Source organism: Urocitellus parryii, unplaced genomic scaffold (genome assembly GCF_045843805.1).
Source record: "Urocitellus parryii isolate mUroPar1 unplaced genomic scaffold, mUroPar1.hap1 Scaffold_109, whole genome shotgun sequence".
Taxonomy (NCBI): domain Eukaryota; kingdom Metazoa; phylum Chordata; class Mammalia; order Rodentia; family Sciuridae; genus Urocitellus; species Urocitellus parryii.
Genome location: NW_027551845.1, coordinates 299,535 through 318,175, shown reverse-complemented (window position 1 = coordinate 318,175; position 18,641 = coordinate 299,535). Strand labels below are relative to the sequence as shown.

The window sequence follows — 18,641 nt, the reverse complement described above, 5'->3', positions numbered from 1 at the left end:
TATTCAGCCATAAATGTGAATTATGTCATTTGCTGGAAAACGGATGAAACTTTAGAACATTCTGTTACACAAAATAAGCTAAACTCATAAAATCAAGGGAGCATATGTTTTCTCTCGGATGTGGAAGCAAGAGAGGAAAAAGGGAAAGAAAAGTGAAAATCAAAAGGAGATCAGTAGAGTGTAGGAAAGGGACCAGGAGAGGGAGGAGTGAATGGAAAATACTGGGGAATGATATTGGCCAAACTATAGTGTTATATTGTGCATGTGGAAATATGTTACGACAAATACTGCCATGATTTACGACTATAATGTATCAACAAAAAAATGGAAAAAATAAAAGAAAGCAAACAAAAGAACAAAATTGCTTTCATGTATATATGTATGTATGTATGTATACAGCCTAGCCAAACATCTATTGTGAGCATAAACATTAATACTCTGGAACAGTGATGAGCAAATCATACCTGTCAGCCTGACACTGTTTTTTTTTTAAATTGTTCTCTTTATTCCTTTTTTCTCTTTCTTTCTTTCTTTCATTCTTTCCCCACACCTTCTCTCTCCCTCCCTTCCTCCCTCCCTCCTTTCTTTCTTTCTTTCACGGTGTCCAACAATAACACTTGCGTTTGTAAACAAAGTTTTATTAGAATACAGAAGCTTATATTATTTACCCACAGTCTAGGCTGTTTTTGTGCTACATTGGCACTTGAGTGGTAATGAAGACTTGCCTACAAAGTCTAATATATTTATTATCAGTCTCTTTTCAGGAAAAGTTTGTTGATCCCTGATTAGATTATAGATTAAAGTCAGCAGAATAAATACATAAACATTTCTTTTCTTACGACTAAAATTGGCTGTATGAAATGAGATAAATGATCTATTAATTGCCAAGATAAATGTCCCTTCCCTATAGAAAGTGTGTATTCAGGACTAGAAATCTTGGCACTGTGTCATGTCAAATGTAGGAAAAAAACCTGGCAGTTCATTTTGATGAGACTTAAGAAATTTCTTTTCCAGGGCATTTTGAGGTGTATCTAAACTTTGTAGATAATACAGGGAAGAATATTGTAATCTGCAAATAGATTATGTTCATTATTAGTTTGTAATCATTTCACAACTATCATATAATATTAAAGCATCATAAGAGACTGCCTATCATAATAGAAACTTTTATGACTCTAGCCATTAACTTGTATTTTTCTAGTTATTGTAGACCCATACTTTTAAGCTAGTGCTATTGGTAAAATATATGATTATTTAAGTCTGATTGCCTTACTAATTTTGACCAGTTTATTTTTCAGATATCCATTTTGGGGTTTACTCTTTCAATTAATTTTGGGTTCCATGGGCAATGAAATTGTTGTTGAGTATGTAAGATGTTGCAGTTTCTATGTAAGTTCACCTAAGTGCCTCTACCACTATTGATGGGCAAGGATATAAGTAATTTAGTACTTTTACTTGAAACTGTTATAGATCTACTGTACTGGATTTGTTTTCCTGACACAAAAGTGTATAAAACTAGGAAAACTAAACATTTTCAGGTATTAATTTCAGACATGACTGTAGGCCTGGTGCACAAAACACAATTAGGGAGATGAAGCTCAAGTAAGATGGAGGTCATACTGAGTTAAGGAGAAAATTATCAAAGTGCAAGATTATCATAGTGGTTGGAATTTTGTGGACAAGAATGTCTGAGCTATTTATGGTGGGTGCAATGTGATTGTGTGTGTGTGTTAGAGAGAGAATACTAAAAGCCTGGAGGAAATTCATTTTTCATATGAATGTACCAGATGAGACTCTTTAAGGCTTAGCAGAGTTTGACTGCTATAAAGGAGACTGAAGATGATGCTAAATGGCAATGTTGGAAGAAATTAGGTTTCCAGCAGAGTCAGGTTGCAGCAGCTTCACTAATATATCAGGTACTTAATTAAGAGTTCAGAAATAAGCCTTAGCAAAAAGAACCACACACAAAAGAGTAAAGGGAAAAAGGTAGACCTAAATTTGAAACCAAAATTGATTCATGCTGAAAATATATGTGGCAGCCAGAAAGGAAAAAGAAAAAGAAAGGTGTGTGTGTGTGAAAGGAATCTGACGACAATCAAAGGGAGATCAGTAGAGGAAAGGGATCAGGGGAGAGAGGAAAGCAGGTAAAAGAGAAATACTCGAGAACGATATTGGCCAAGTTTTATCACTGTATTGTACATATGCATGCAAACATAACAACAAATCCCACCATTATGTACAAGTATAATGCACCATGAAATATGGAAATAAAGAAAAATACCAAACCTAGTGAGGCGCGGTGGAATATGCCTATAATCCCAGTGACTCAGGTGCATGAAGCAAGAGGATCACGAGCTCAAAGCCAGCCTTAGTAAATCGAGGTGCTAAAGCAGCTCAGCAAGACCCTGTCTCTCAATAAAATACAAAATAGGTCTGGGGATGTGGCTCAGTAATTGAGTACCCTGAGTTCAATCTCTGGAACCAAATAATAATAATAATAGTAATACCAAATCTAATATGATCAAAACAATTCACCAGTAATTAGCCTGCATGACAAATAAAACAGAATATCCTTTATAGGAAGACAACATAATCCAGACTTCCTATGATGTATCATCTATAAATGACCAGAATATAATTAAAAAAATTTTTTTTGGTACCAGGGATTGAACCCAGGGGTGCTTAACCATTGAGCCACAACCTCAGCACTTTTTTGCATTTTATTTAGATACAGGGTCTCACTGAGTTGCTAAGTGCATCCCTTAGTTGCAGAGGCTAGCTTTGATCCTCCCGCCTTAGCCTCCTGAGTCGCTGGGATTATAGGCATGTAGAATATCATTAAATTTTGCCAGAATGCAAAGAAGATAGAAAAATGAGAACCACAAGAGAAAATATCACATATAAAAAAAGTTCCATGAGCTGACCCAGATGTTAGGATTAGCCGAAAAAAAATTTAAATAGTTTTAATAACTAATTTCAAGGAGTTAAAGAAAAGCTTAATCATAATGAATAAGTAGATATGGGTGTCAACATATAAATGAAAAAATTCTTTTAAAAGAAATAAAAAGTATAGTATTTGAAATGAAAAATTCATGAAACAAATCTATCATCAGATTGTATAGTGCAAAAACAGCAAAAAGTTAACTTGGAGATAGACCAATAAAAATTATCTGTTCTAAAAATCAGAAAGAAAAAAATAGAGACTTGGTTACTATCAGTACAAAGTGACCTAACATACATATAATTAGATTTCTAGAAGAATAGACGCATAAATTGTACAGAAAAAAATATTTAAGACAACGATGGCTAAAATTATCCCAAATTAACAAAAAAGATGTTAACAGATTTAGGAAACTCAGTGAATACTAAGGTTAGTTACAAAGCAAATCACACCTAGATGCATCAGAGTCAACTGTAAATAATCAATTAGGAGGAAAAAGGTCTTGAAGGCAATTAGAAAAAAGTGGTGTGTTTTACATTGGTAAAAATGACTAAAATGATAGCTGACTTCTTATCAGAAATGAGAGGTTAAAGTTAATGGAAAGGTTTAAGGTGCTAGAAGACAAAAACTGCTAATCCAGGATAAATACTCTTCAAAACTGAAAGCAGAATAGACTTTTTCAAATAAATAAAAAGAAAATTCAATACCAATAGATCTCTACTATTAATGCTAAAAGAACCTCTTCAGGATAAAAGGAGATGATCCATCAGGTAGAAACAGATGCACTGTGTGCTTTAGTTCACTGTGTAATAAACTTAATGGTTTAATATAAAAATTCTTTGTTATTTCTCCTTATTCTATGATTTGGCTTTACATAACCTGATGGGTCCTTTGCTCTAGGTATTTATTACTGCTTACGTGGTTTCCTTTAGCAGGAATTGTTTAACCAAAGGTAGAACTGACAAAATAGCTTCGTTTACATGTCTGCTAGCTCAACTGGTTGGGTCAGGCTTATCTCTTCAAATGCTTTTAGTCATTCAGTCATTCTAAAATTTTTTATTTGTTGATTAGATTTCTAGAGGATAATAGTAGAATGTATACACCTTCCCAGGGTGTTATGTCTAGGATTGGCATGGAATCACTTTCACCAAAAATATATTTTGTTCATTAAAACAAGACAAAAGACCAGCCCAGACTCAGTGGGTGGGAAAATAGATATTACTTCATAATGAGAGAAGCAACATGATACAGGAATGTGGAGAATTTGGGGTAGATATTTTTAAAGACAATGCACCATAAACAGAAATGAAAAGTACTAGAAATAGTAAAATGTAGGTAAATATAAAAGGCAATATGTATACATATTTATTCTTTTAATTTCTTGGAAACATGACTAAGGTAAAAAACATAGGGTATACAGCTGTAATATGTATGACGACAAAGCACAAAAGACTTGGGGAAATGTGAGAAAGTATCACAATTTAAACTATGAAAACTGTGATAAATTAAAGAATGCATTTCATAATTCCTGGAAACATTGCTAAAACAATAATGTAAAGCAATACAGCTAAAAGCTAGTGGATAAATTAAATAAAATTTAATTTTTATTTAATGTAATTTTATTTAATTACATTAAATAAAAATACATCATTAATAGTAAGCCAAGAAGAATGCAGAGGCTATACTAACATCAGATGAATTTAAATTCAAGATAAAGAGTTTTATAAGAGATAAGAAAGACATTTCATAATACTATAATGTGTTTTTTAAGAACACAGAAACATGACACCATACAACCAAACATTTATAGGCCCCAAATATATGAAAGCTGACAAAACTGAAGAGATAAATCCATACTTTGAATTTTTAACAGCCTTTTAACAACTGATAGTAACAGTATAAAAAATCACTAATGATACACAAGAGTCTGAACAAAACTATCAACCACCTTAACCTTATTGACATTGACTGACAATGCCCAACAACTCCAGAATATATATTCTTTTCTAGTCCTCATGAAAATTTGCAAGATAGGTTATATTCTTGGCAAACTAATCAGTTTCAAAAAATTTTAAATATTGAATATCAGTTTGTTTGCTGATCACAGTAGAAATAAATGGGGTATTCTTTAATAAAACTGGTCATTAAATAAAAGCCCTGCAAATCATCAATAAACAGTGTTTTAGTTATCTATTGCTATATTTTTTAAAATTCCAAAATTTAGTGGCTTTAAAAAATAACCATTTGCCAGGAGTGGTGGTGCACACCTGTAATTCCAGTGGCTCAGGAGGCTGAGGTAGGAGGATCGAGAGTTCAAAGCCAGCCTCAGTAATGGCGAGGCACTAAGCAACTCAGTGACACCCTGTCTCTAAATAAAACACAAAATAGGGCTCGGGATGTGGCTCAGTGGCCGAGAGCCTCTGAATTCAATCCCCACTACCAAACAAACAACCATTTTATTTCTCATAATTTTGTAAGTCAAGACTTTAACCAAGGTTCTGCTCCAGTGTCACCTAGGCTCACCCATACAGCAAACGCCTGATTTAGACTACAAGGTCTGAGATGGCTTTGTATGTCTGGAACTAAGGTGCTGACTGTTGGCTTTATGTAGTCTCCCTTTCCATGTGGTCTTTCAAATGTCAGGGGCTTTCTTCAAATGGACTCTCCCTCTAGCAAGATAGCCTGGGCTTCTTTACAGTGTGGCACAGGGTACCAAAGAGAAGAAAAAACGAGTTTGTGCCTTTAAAGGATACAGTCAGTCCTTCCTCAAGTCTCAATCTTGGGTAGGATCTTGGTCCATGCATTTTGAGGGAATTTATAGTTGGATGACATTTTAATCTACATTACTATGTGAAATGTCTTTGTTTTTATGATTTCATTTTTGCTACATTGTTTCTTTTCCATACAATTAACTACAATATAGGATAATCTATTAACGATAATGTCTCTTCAATTGGTTGTGTGAAGCTTGCTCTATAATAATTTATATAGAAAGGACTCATGGGAATAATATTCTCTAAATGACAATTTCCTGATTTAAAAACATATAATTTGTAGCCAGTACAATAGTGCATGCCTATAATCCTAGCTACTCAGGAGGTTGACAAGTAGGAGAATGGTAAGTTTCAGGAGAGCCTGGGCAACTTGGTGAGACTCTGTCTCAAGGAAAACAAAAACAAAACAAACATTAAATGACTGCAGATGTAGCTCAGTGGTAGAGCACTCCTCAGTTCAATCCTCAGTGCTGGGGGGGAAAAAGGTCATTCATCACCATACTAAGATACTCCTTAGAGAAAAGTAATTGCAAGAACATTGTTCTCCTCCCTTGGGATATGTTTGTTTTTTTTTTCTAGATTGGAATCTAGAAAGCCTTTTGTGTGCTTTGTGCTCTCATTATGGTTATGTGGCTTTTTAAATCTTGTTCATGCCATTGGATATAATATCAGATTTTTTTTTCTGGTGGTGCTGGGGATTGAACCCAGAGCCTTGTGCGTGTGAGGCAAGTACTCTTCCAACTAAGCTATATCCCCAGCCCCAGTGGATTTGTTTTTTTGGAGGGGAATCTCTTCTCAACACATTTTGTGCCAGATTGTACTTGAGAAAGGGAAGTGATATGTACAGCATGGAACGATATTACTTTCTGATTTTCCCACTTTTTTTATCTTTTTAAAAAATTTATTTATTTTTAATCCTAACTTGTTATATATGACAGGATAATGCATTATAATTCATATTACACATATGGTACACAATTTTTCATATCTCTGGTTGTACACATAGTCACATCAGTTGTGTCTTTTTTTTAAGAGAGAGAGAGAGAGAGAGAGAGAGAGAGAGAGAGAGGAGAGGAGAGAGGAGAGAGATTTTTAAATATTTATTTTTTAGTACTGGGAATTGAACTCAGAGGCATGAACCACTGAGCCACCTCAGCCCTATTTTGTATTTAATAGAGACAGGTTCTCACTGAGTGCCTCGCTTTTGCTGAGGCTGGCTTTGAACTCATGATCCTCAGCTTCTGGAGTCACCAGGATTACAGGTGTGCACCACTGTGCCAGGCTAGAAAGAACTCTTGAATTAAGAAGCTCAGTAAGGGTGAAAGATCTATATAGTGAAAATTACAGAACCTTAAAGAAAGAAATCAAAAAAAGACCTTAGAAGATAGAAAGATTTACCTTGCTCTTGGATAGGCAGAATTAATATTATCAAAATGACCACACTTCTAAAAGCGCTATACAGATTTAATGCAATTCCAATCAAAATCCCAATGACATTCCTCATATAAATAGAAAAACAATCATGAAATTCATCTGGAAAAATAAGAGACCCAGAATAGCTAAAGCAATCCTTATCAGGAAGAGTGAAGCAGGTGGCATCACTATACCAGACCTTAAACTATACTACAGAGCAACAGTAACAAAAACAGCATGGTATTGGCACCAAAACAGACTGGTAGACCAATGGTACAGAACAGAGAGAGGATACAGAGACTAACCCACAAAACTACAATAATCTTATGTTAGACAAAGGTACCAAAAACATGCACTAGAGAAAAGATAGCATCTTCAACAAATGGTGCTGGGAGAACTGGAAATCCATATGCAACAAAATGAAATTAAATCCCTATCTCTCACCATGCACAAAACTCAACTCAAAATGGATCAAGGACCTGGGAATAAAACCAGAGACTCTGCGTTTAATAGAAGAAAAAGTAGACCCTAATCTCCATCATGTGGGATTAGGCTCCAACTTCCTTAATAAGACTCTTTTGGTGCCAGAATTAAAATCAAGAATCAATAAATGGGATGGACTCAAACTAAAAAGTTTCTTTCTTCTCTGCAAAAGAAGCAAATCTGTGAGGTGAATAGCAAGCCTACATCTTGGGAGCAAATCTTTACCCCTCACACATCAGATATAGCACTAATCTCTAGGTATATAAAGAACCTCAAAAGCTAAACACCAAAAAAAAAAAAAAAAAAAAAACAAATAACCCAATCAATAAATAGGCCAAGGACCTGAACAGACACTTCTCAGAAAATAATATACAATCAGTCAACAAATACATGAAAAAATGTTCATCATTACTAGCAATTAGAGAAATGCAAATCAAAACCACTCTAAGATTTCATCTCACTCATCAGAATGGCAGCTATTATGGATACAAACCACAATAAGTGTTGGCGAGGATGTGGGAGAAAAAGGCACACTCATACACTGCTGATAGGACTGCAAATTGGTGCAGCCAATATGGAAAGCAGTATGGAGATTACTTGGAAAATTGGGAGTGGAACCACCATCTGACCCAGCTGTCCCTCTCCTCAATCTATACCCAAAGGACTTAAAAACAGCATACTACAGGACACAGCTGCATCAATGTTTACAGCAGCACAATTCACAATAGCTAAACTGTGGGACCAACCTAGATGCCCTTCAATAGATGAATGGATTAAAAACTGTGGTGTGTGTGTGTGTACACACACACATACAATGGAATATTATTCAGCAATAAAAGAAAATAAAATCATAGCATTTGTAGGTAAATGGATGGAATTAGAAAAGATAATGCTAAGTTAGCCAATCCCAAAAAACCAAATGCTGAATGTTTTCTTTGATATAAGGAGGCTGATTCATAGTGGGATAGAGAGTGGGAGATGGGAGGAACAACAAGCTCTAGATAGGGCAGAGGGGTTGGAGGGGAAGGGAGGAGGCATGAGGTTATTAAAGATGGTGGAATGTGATAATTATTATCCAAAGTACAGGTATGAATACAGGAACTGGGTGTGAATATACTGTGTATACAATCAGAGATATGAAAAATTGTGCTCTATATATATAATAAGAATTACAATGCATTCTGCTGTCATATATGAATAAAAAATTCTAAAAAAGGTCAGTAAAACCCTCTCACACCAGCCCAGATTGACTCCCTATTGCTGATACAGGAAAACAGTCATTTTAAAAATAATCATGAGGAAAAAAACAAAACAAAACAAAACTCCTTTCAAGTCTGAAATTCAAATATTTCAGAACAGAAAACGGACAAAAAGATAAATAGTGGGGCTAGGGCTGTAGTTCAGTGGCAGAGTGCTTGCTCAGCATGTGTGAGGCACTGGGCTCGATCCTTAGCCACCACATTAAAAAAATAAAATAAGGGCATGCTGTCTATCTACAACTAAAAAAAAATATATATATAAATATATATATATATATATATATATATATATATATATATATATATATATATATATATAAAGAGAGAGAGAGAGAGAGAGAGAGAGAGACAGACAGACAGACAGACACCAAATCTGGGAAAAAAGAAAAAGGAAGACAAAATGATCTCCTACACCTCATGGGTCTTTTTTTTTAATATGTATTTTTTTAGTTGAAGTTGGACACAATGCCTTCATTTTTACTTCTGTTTTTATGTGGTGCTGAGGATTGAACCCAGGCCCTTGCACGTGTGAGGTGAGTGCTCTACCGCTGACCCACCACCCCAGCCCCCCACCTCATGGGTCTTAAAAGACCTAAAGCACATGACATAGTCAGCACTGTTGATGAACACAATAAATGTCCATAAATATCATTTGCAATTTAAAAAACATTCTACTATTGAGAAGAGGTATCACTGTGCAAAGCACCATCATAAAGATAGCAGGTTTACCAAATAAACTCCAGAGAAGAAGTCTGTGTCAAGAGAGAAAAGGTTCAAATTTAATCCTTGAGACTGACAGGACCATAAACATTAATATCATCACTTGGATTCAAAGTCCAGCTTCAAGGGAACAAGGATTACTCTGGCAGTTCTTGGACCAGGAAGCCTTAAGAATGTCAACAGATGACTATAGGGCTGGGTAGGAAAGAGAGGTGCCAGAGCAGGACACAGGACTACCCGTGGGGACGCATCTCACTCACACCCTAGCTTGAGGTGATGGAGTCACTGGCTCACCTAACCCCAACTCACTTCCTTCCTCCCGCTCTCTGATCCCTCCTCCAGCTGCAGGCAGGGCATCAGAGGCCCACTGGCTGTTCTCTGTCTCTCCCAGGATGGACTCCAGGTCTACGTCCTCCAGGATGCTCCCCTCAGAAGACAGCAGTTTATCCAAGCCAAATTTCAGTATGTCACTCAACTTGAATGAAGAAAATGAGAGATCCAGTTAGTTCTCATGAAAACACAGATGAGGATGTGTGACTTGCTAAGTGTCTAAATGACACCAGGTAATTCTTTCCCTGATGGACTTTCTTCTCTTCCATCACAAATGACACCTGCCAGGCTGTTTTGGAGTTGGATGAGGAATAAGCAGAGAGGTGATAAATGATGATCAGAGATGTTGACTTTGACAATTATTTACAATACCAAAAAAATTTTTTGGCCTCCAATTTTTTTGAGGAGTGGGGGCAGATAAAATGATTCCCAGCATCTTCTATAGCACTTCTCACCAGCAATTTTTACAGGCACTTCCAGCAGTCCCCAGAGAAGTCAGAGACCCTGTTGGCTACCTTCTTACCTCTCCCACTGCCAAACTCTTATAAATAAAAGGTGCCACTGAATACCTCATCTCACCATGAGCTGCCACCTGTCCTTGCCAAGCCGCTTTGCTACTACAGTGCTTTATGGGACCCACTTTGGCAAAACCATAACCACCCTGATCACCAGACCCAAAAGCCCTTTCTCAATTTCAATCTCCCTGGATAGTCCTGCGGCACTCCCCATCCTGCCCTCTTGCTCCACCTAGGGGATATACTCAGCCTATTTCCTACGGCTATTGGAACCAGAATCTTAGATAGTGTTACCTGGCTTTCATTTGCTACTTGCAACTCTCCACCTCCCTAAGTACTATCTCTTAGGAATTCTGAACCAATTGGGATCCACATCATGGGACTTCATTTTCATTTTGCCCTTTTAGATTTGGTTAGTTATCTCTATATTGCCTATTCTGTAACTTGGAAACTTTAGCTTGAAAATATCCAAGATAAAAACTATGACAAAAACTAAGCAAAACCATAACTGTTATATTTATATTTAACCTTGGTGTACATATATATATATATGTATGTGTATATATATATAAAACCAAGCCAAATGGCTTTGGCATTTAGTACCCAAAACAGAAGAAAGCCAAGTATTTATGATGAGGCTCAGTCCATACTGGGACCCTTCACTCGTCCACTCCTTGGACTATGTCTCCTGGCTTCCCTCGCTACTGCTCACTCACAACGTGTCTTTAAGGAACTACCCATTTTTTAAATGAAAACCACTTTATTATAGTAACTAAGAGCATGTAGTTGGAAGTTAAAGAGTGCTCGGATTAGAGTCATGAATCTGATGTTTGGAAAATTTCTTAAGATGGAGGTAAAGACAACGTCTATCTCATTTTTTTGTTATTCTTCTTCTGAAACAACTGGAAAAAGTGCACGTCACACAATGCTTAGCACACAGTAAGCATTCAATAAGTGTTCACCGCATCTTTATCTGTTCTCTGTTTCTGTTGTGTTCTCCTTCTAAGACAAGGAACCTGCTCTCCTTTTTCAGGACTTCACTGCTCTATACTGCTTAGATTTATCAAACCAGAACCACGTCTTTTACTATTAGATTCTTTTAATAACTTAAAAAAAATGTCCTGCTGTATTTTGAGACAAGGCAGTGAGTTATCACCCTTGTTCCTGGCAACCATAAATAACTCACAGTCTGGTGGGGAGGAAAGAATCAAGACAGAACCAGAGTGTGATTTCTTGCCATGGCTTGTGCAGGAAGTCCCACCGAGGTCCTCTCCACCAGCCCATAGTTTGTACTGGCCCCAAGATCTGGTCCCATGGCAGAGTTTGTGCCTGTGCATTTCACAATGATGTGCTAGCAGCCAATGTCATAGAGAAACCCCTGACTGAATGCCTGGAGCTCCCTCCACTGGGGAAGCATCGAGCATCTGAGAATTTGTCTCCTCTAACTCCTGACACCTGTGCCTTCACAACAGCCCATGATGAGCTCCTCTCCCAAGATCCTGTGAAGAAGTGTATTTAGACACCTACAGTGTACATGCACCTCTCTCTCAAGCTTTCACCTTCCATTTGAAATTGCCTCTTCAATAGTGTGAAAATAAAATGCACAGCCTGCCCAGCCACCATGACAGATGAGCATGCAGAAGACTCAAAACACAAAAGGCCAAAGACTCCAGTTACTCTCTAAGATATACAAACGTCAAGCAAACAAACAAAACCTAGAGTTCTTCTTTCAGGTTCTAGTACCCCCAAATCTGTGAACCTTTCCTGCAGGTCAGTGACTCCCTAACAAAAACAGCACCTTCCCTGTCTGCAATGCTGATGTGTAAAGATACAGATGTGAGAAAACTGCCATTTTTAAACTCATGCTTGGGCTAGTTGTAAATTTGATGATTCTGCTTGTAATACTGTGTAATTTTTTCCCTTTCACATACCTCTTGAATTTTTTGTTTGATAAGCTGATCCTTTTAAAGCCTGGTTTTTCTTGCAAACTTTTCTAATTCCTTTCTTTTCTGAGTCTCCTTCTAACAATAATGTATATTGATTTTTACTACAAACTCTGTTGACTAAAGCCTACATTATCTTCATCCTTCTAATTTCTATCCCTATCTCCTACTTTCTACTCTCATCTTTCAGGCTTAAAGCCATCTTTGAACTTGCTCTCTCTCACTGCCTGCCTCAAAACAAGAGCCAACTCCTGTCATTTCTCTGCAGTTTCCTACAGCAGATCTTCCCACAGCTACTACCTTTTCTCAGACATTTATTACTCTCTTCATGCCTGAATCATACTAGATACTAGGGGTTGATCTCTCTGCATCTAATCCCTCAAAACGACCTGGGGTATATTATAATATAGGTTCAATTTTATCTCAAAGGCTGCTGCTAAGGAATAACTCCAAACCTCTTACCAAAAGAGAGCTCTCTAGGATATTCTAAGACAGCATTTGACTCCCATCTAATTTTTCCTTCTTCAACAAATTAACTCTAGTGCTTTCATCCCTATATCCTATGGCATAATTTTGAATTCCTAATCTTGTTCACTCATCTCTGAGTATGGAATGAGTACTGTAAGTCACTACTCAAAGGGTCTGGGATTAAGGAGGAGGTATGAAACTAATCATCACTGATTTAAAGAAAAAAAAAGAACTTAAACAAATTCTGAGGTAACTCGTGGCACACTCATCTTTAGAAGCCATGAAGAGATTAGATCCATGATGTTCAGTTACATGCTCAAAGTCATCCATCCAATAAGGGATAAGATGTGAATTTCAATCCAAGTTAGATGGTTCAAAGCTCATTTTCTTTATTCTATTTTCTCTGCCTTTAAATGCCACCCTCATTTTTAGCTTGTATGGCACCTTGCATGTAGTTAGGTACTGAGAGGGTAAGAATTAGGCCAATGAAAAAATGGGTAATTTGCAACAATGGGTGGTTAATGCTGGTCCTTTTTATTTGCATTCTCATCCACAGAGAGTACTAGTTATAAATCATGAGACTCTAAAAAGAATACATTTTACCTGGAGGTCAGGATCAGCCAAAGGTTTCTGGGCTCCCAGAGTAAAATGGTCTCTTTCTATGATTGTGTTGGTGAGCTGCAGTTTGGAGGCTGCTTTCCTATAAACTATTTCTTCCACAGTGTCTCGGCCAATCAGCCGGATCACTTTCCCAGCCCTGTACTGGAGTCAAATGAGAGCAGTGTTAGGAGTCTGCAAAGCTGGGGAAAAAAGCATGCCAGGAAAATACACCCAAAAGGAAGCAGAACCAAATGCCACATTGAGGGAAAAAGGAAAAAGACACTGCTCATTGGGACCTGAGCATTTGTTAGAGAAATCTGGCCTCAACTTCTTCCTGAACTTTTCCCCAAAAGAGGAAGAGGAAGGAAGACGAAGTGACCACTATTGGGCCTTCATCTGTAGCCAGGATAACCCCTGGCAGGCATGTTACCTCAAGTCAAAGGGTAGCTGAACACAACTTTGTTTCCTCTTTGTGGTACTGGGAACCCAACCCAGGGGAGCTTTACCATGAAGTTATAATCCTAGCCTTTAAAAAAAAAAAAGTTTTGAGACAGGGTTTAGGTAAGTTGCAAGGTTGGCTTTAAACTTGATCTTCCTGCTTGTCTCCCATGCTGATAATGATTACAGGCATGTGCACCCACTGGCTTTAACTTCATTTTTAAACTGAATTAGGATCTAATGTGAGAAACATGAACTAAATAAATTCTAAGTTTCTTCTAATCATTTTGGAATTTAACTGTTCTTTTCAACAAAGTGAGTCTGAACTGATCATGTGACCACTGATCCCCCAACATGACTCTACAAGCCAGTAGCACAACGGGGTTCAAACCCAGTGGTCTCTAACTCCAACGTGGCACTGTTGTCAGGACTACACGGTCCACCTTCCTCCCCAATCCACAGCTGCAAGCCAACAGAGCAGAAAGGTGCCAATGTCTAACTCACTCACTTGTTCTGGCCAATTTGGTGAGCTCTGGCAGCTGCCCGCAAGTCATTTTGAGGATTAAAATCACTGTCAAAAAAAATAACAGTATCTGCTGCTTTTAAGTTCATGCCAACTCCACCTGAAAACCATAAAAAAAAGGAACATGATGAGCAACACACAAATAGGGAACTAGAAAATACACAAGGCAGGACTAGGTCCTAGTGAAAATCAGAAATCAGTCCAACTGACTGGTTTCATCCTTCAAACTGACATTTCTGCCCCAGACTTCAGGTTTGACCACCCTACAGTGGTCAAAAGTGCTACCTCACCTTCCATTGCATGAACTGGGAAAATTTAATTATCAAATATAACAGAATGAGAGGTAAGCAGAAGAAAAGGATGCTTAAGTTAATTGCGTGAAGACATTTAATATTTGTTTGAAAACCTTGATTGGATTTTGCTTCAAACAGTCTGTGAATAAGGACACAAGTTCTTTCAGAAAACAGCTCCAAAAATAAGAGGTCTGGGGGCTGCAGTTGTAGCTCAGTGATAGAACACAAGTGATAGAACACGTGAGGCACTGGGTTCCTTCCTCATCACCACATAAAAATAAATAAAATAAAGGTATCATCTGTTATGGTTTAGATGTGGTGTCCTCCAAAAGCTCACATCTGAGACAATGCAAGAAGGTTTGGAGGAGAAATGACTGGGATATGGCTTTAACCTAATCAGTGAATGAATCCCTAATGGGATTAACTGAGTGGTAACTGGGGCAGGTGGGTGTGGCTGGAGGAACGGGTTCATCAGGCACATGGCTAAGGGGTATATATTTTGTATCTGGACAGTGGAGTCTCTCTCTCTCTGCTTTCTGATCATGATGTGAGCTGCTACCCTCAGTCACACACTCCTGCCATGATGCTGCCTCCCCTGGAGCTCCAAGGAATGGAGTCGGCCTTCTATGGACTAAGACCTCTGAAACCATGAGCCCTCCAATAAACATTCCTCCTCCACAGTTGGTTCTGGTCACAGAGGTGAAAAAGCTGACTAAAACAGTGCCCATCTACAACTAAAAATGTATCTTAAAACAATGAGAGGTCTGCAGTGGGCAGTAAGAAACACACATGACCACACTTGCAGCTTCAACAAGGTAGGAAGACCTGACGCTAGCTATGATTAGAGCAGATGATACCTGCCTCTGAGTGGAGAAAACCTGAGAGTGTCTTCCTGTACTGGTTTCCACACTGATCAAAGAAGATGTCATAAAATCAGTTCAAGACAAGAACACTCAATGCAACAACTCTCTGCTCTTTCTCCAATGGTGCAGGAAAAGGCCAAAAGAGCACTTTGGGTTCAGGAATTTAGAGTACTAAGAAGCAAACTACAGGCTTCTCTTTGATAAATGTGGAAACTGTACAGAACACACTCTAGCCACGGTCGTTGGAGCTCATTGCTAAAACAGGCCTAAAAGGGCTTGTTCCAAGAACTGAATGAAGGGTTCCTTTCCACAAGGACTACTAACTCCCGGCTGGATGTAAGACAAGCCAGGCAGGAACATTCTCATTGAAGTCTTCCTATAAAATCAAAGTTGGAATAAAGAAATACTAATGACTGAATACGGAGAAAGGCTAAGTTATACCCAATAATAAGAGCTACACTTCTACTTTACTACTGCCAAGCACTGCTCATGGCACTTTACATGCATTGACTCTTTTAACTATCACAACAACCCTATGTCCTTGCTAGCACTATTCTCATTTTGCAGATGCTGAAATGGAAACAGCTAGATTAAGGGATTTATTTGAAGTTGCACCACTAGAAGATAAAACAGTCAGGATTCCATCCCATATTCCAGAATCTGAGGTCATTACTCCTGGGACAGAGACAGGGTCTCACAGTGTTGCCCAGGCCGGCCTTGAACTCCTGGGCTCAAGCCATCCTCCTGCTTCAGCCTCCTGAGTAGCTGGGACTGTAGGCATGCACTACTGTGCCAGGCTCCACAACCTTTTTATCCACTGTGTGCTAACTATCGAGGCAGTCATCTCATTTGAAAATGTGTTTGTGTTCCATAAGAATTATCTTTCTTGGGCTGGGGATGTGGCTCAAGCACAATTCACAATAACTGAACTATGAAGCCAATCTAGATGCTCTTCAGTGGATGAATGGGTAAAAGAAATGTGTCACGTATACACAATGGAATTTTACTCATCAATAAAAGAGAATAAAATCATGGCATTTGCAGGTAAATGTATGGCGTTGGAGAACATAATGCTAAGTGAAGTTAGCAAATCCCAAAACAACAAATGCTGAATATTCTCTCTGATATAAGGAGGCTAACTGATAGAGGGGTAGGGATGGGAAACATGGGAGGAATAGATGAAATCTAGATAGGGCAGAGGGGTGGGAGGAAAAAGAAGGGTAAGGGGACTAGCAAGGATGTTGGAATGTGATAGACATTATCCAAAGTAAATATATGAAGACACGAACTGGTGTCAACATAATTTATATACAACCAGAGATATGAAAATATGTGCTGTATATGTGTCATAAAAATTGTAATGCATTCTGCTGTCATTAATTTTTTTAAAAATCAATTTAAAAAACACTGGCAAAAAAGAAACAGAAAATGCAAAAAATAAAAATGAAAGAAAGAAAAAAAGAAATGAGAGAGTATATGCTAAAAACCAAAACCAAAACTAACAATAAAACCCCAGAATGCTTCCAGTAATCATACTGTAGAAGTATTGCAATTTTATTCTTTGACTGATATGTATTATGGGACAAAAGAAATGAGCATTTATGAGACATGAAAATTAAATTATTCCCTCTATGCTTCCAAACCAGAGTTATCAATATGGAAGAAACAGTATGCAAAAAAATAAAGATGATAAATAGAAGCTCTACTCTCAATTAAGTATCAATATACACATGGAAGTATAAAGTTCATAAGCATGTATGTATATACACACATAAAATATATACACACATATAAAGACACGATAAATATGTAAAATATATACATATATACATATAAAGATATAATAAGTAAATACTTATATATACACATATTAAAGTATATCCTCAAATCCTCCCATCCCCCTCCAGTCTCTCCCAGGTCCAGTGGAACTGAGGGGTCCCTGAGTGCTGAAAGAAGGATGTAGTAATCACTGTGACCCAGCATGCCTGGTGCAGTCAGCCAATGACAGCACCTCCTAGCACCCTGGTGAGTGGTGCTGGTAGGTGGGTGAGAGGCCATAGGTCAGAATGGCCACTCCCCCCTGTAGACCTATGCTCCACTTCCAGTGGCTGAGAAAGTGAGTGTTGCATTTGTTAAAAATAATGTGTCTCTGGGCATTGGTCCCTAGATCCTCCCTCATACCATGGCAGGTGAACTGGTGCTTGTCTTGTATCTTCCTCTGATGTGGCTGGGACAGGAAGCTCCTTGCTTGCCTGCACAGGGTGAGTCAGAGTGCTGTCCGTCCACCCGTCTGTGACATGGGCAGATTACTGGAGAGTGACCAGGATGCAATATTTCTCTTTGTGTATTTATATAATCTAATATAGAAGAGTATTTTAAAGCCACAATTAAATATCAAACTTTTTTCACTAAAATATATTTCTTCTTATACACATCAAATTTTGTCTCTTGTTATTATTATCCCATAGATTTCTTGTGTGCTATATAAGCATTATGAACCTTCGTAGATTATTTTCACTTATATATCTTTTGCTAGTATATGCAAACAATTCATGCTAAGGTTTTATTAACATTGAAGTGAATTATATCTGATCAATATATTAGTTTTCTTTGGGGATGCACTTAAGTAATTTTAAATGATACAGAAAATTAAACTCACACTGCCCTTAACATAACACTTTCTCTTCTGTTATTTAGTAAAAATGGATCACAAAACTGTTAAATTTGTGCTGTTCTGCTGACAGTAAAACTTAATGAATGCCTGTATGCTATCAAGTGCAAGTTAAAAGAGTAGAGCTAAAGAAATTTTTTTATTGTATGTGAAATGTGAGTATTTTAGAAAGCGAATTGGCTAAAAGCAATTTAATGAGGTACCTTCTAAATTGAGGTGATAAGAAGGCTTTGTAGTGCTGCAGTCCGGCTGGGTAAAATAACCGGGAGGTGATAAACAACTTGAAGGTTGAAGCAGGAACTGCTTTATTGAGGAGAAACTCAGAGGGAACTGAGCACGAACTCAAGGTAGTGGGTACCCAAGGTAGCAGGCACCACTTTATTGCGGAACAGCAGAGGAATATATAC

At 37.7% G+C, this 18,641-nt stretch overlaps 1 pseudogene; it reads right to left on the bottom strand.

Moving 5' to 3' along the window:
- Positions 1 to 18,641, bottom strand: part of LOC144251569 (transport and Golgi organization protein 1 homolog) — a 92,532-nt pseudogene that overhangs the window by 46,440 nt on the left and 27,451 nt on the right.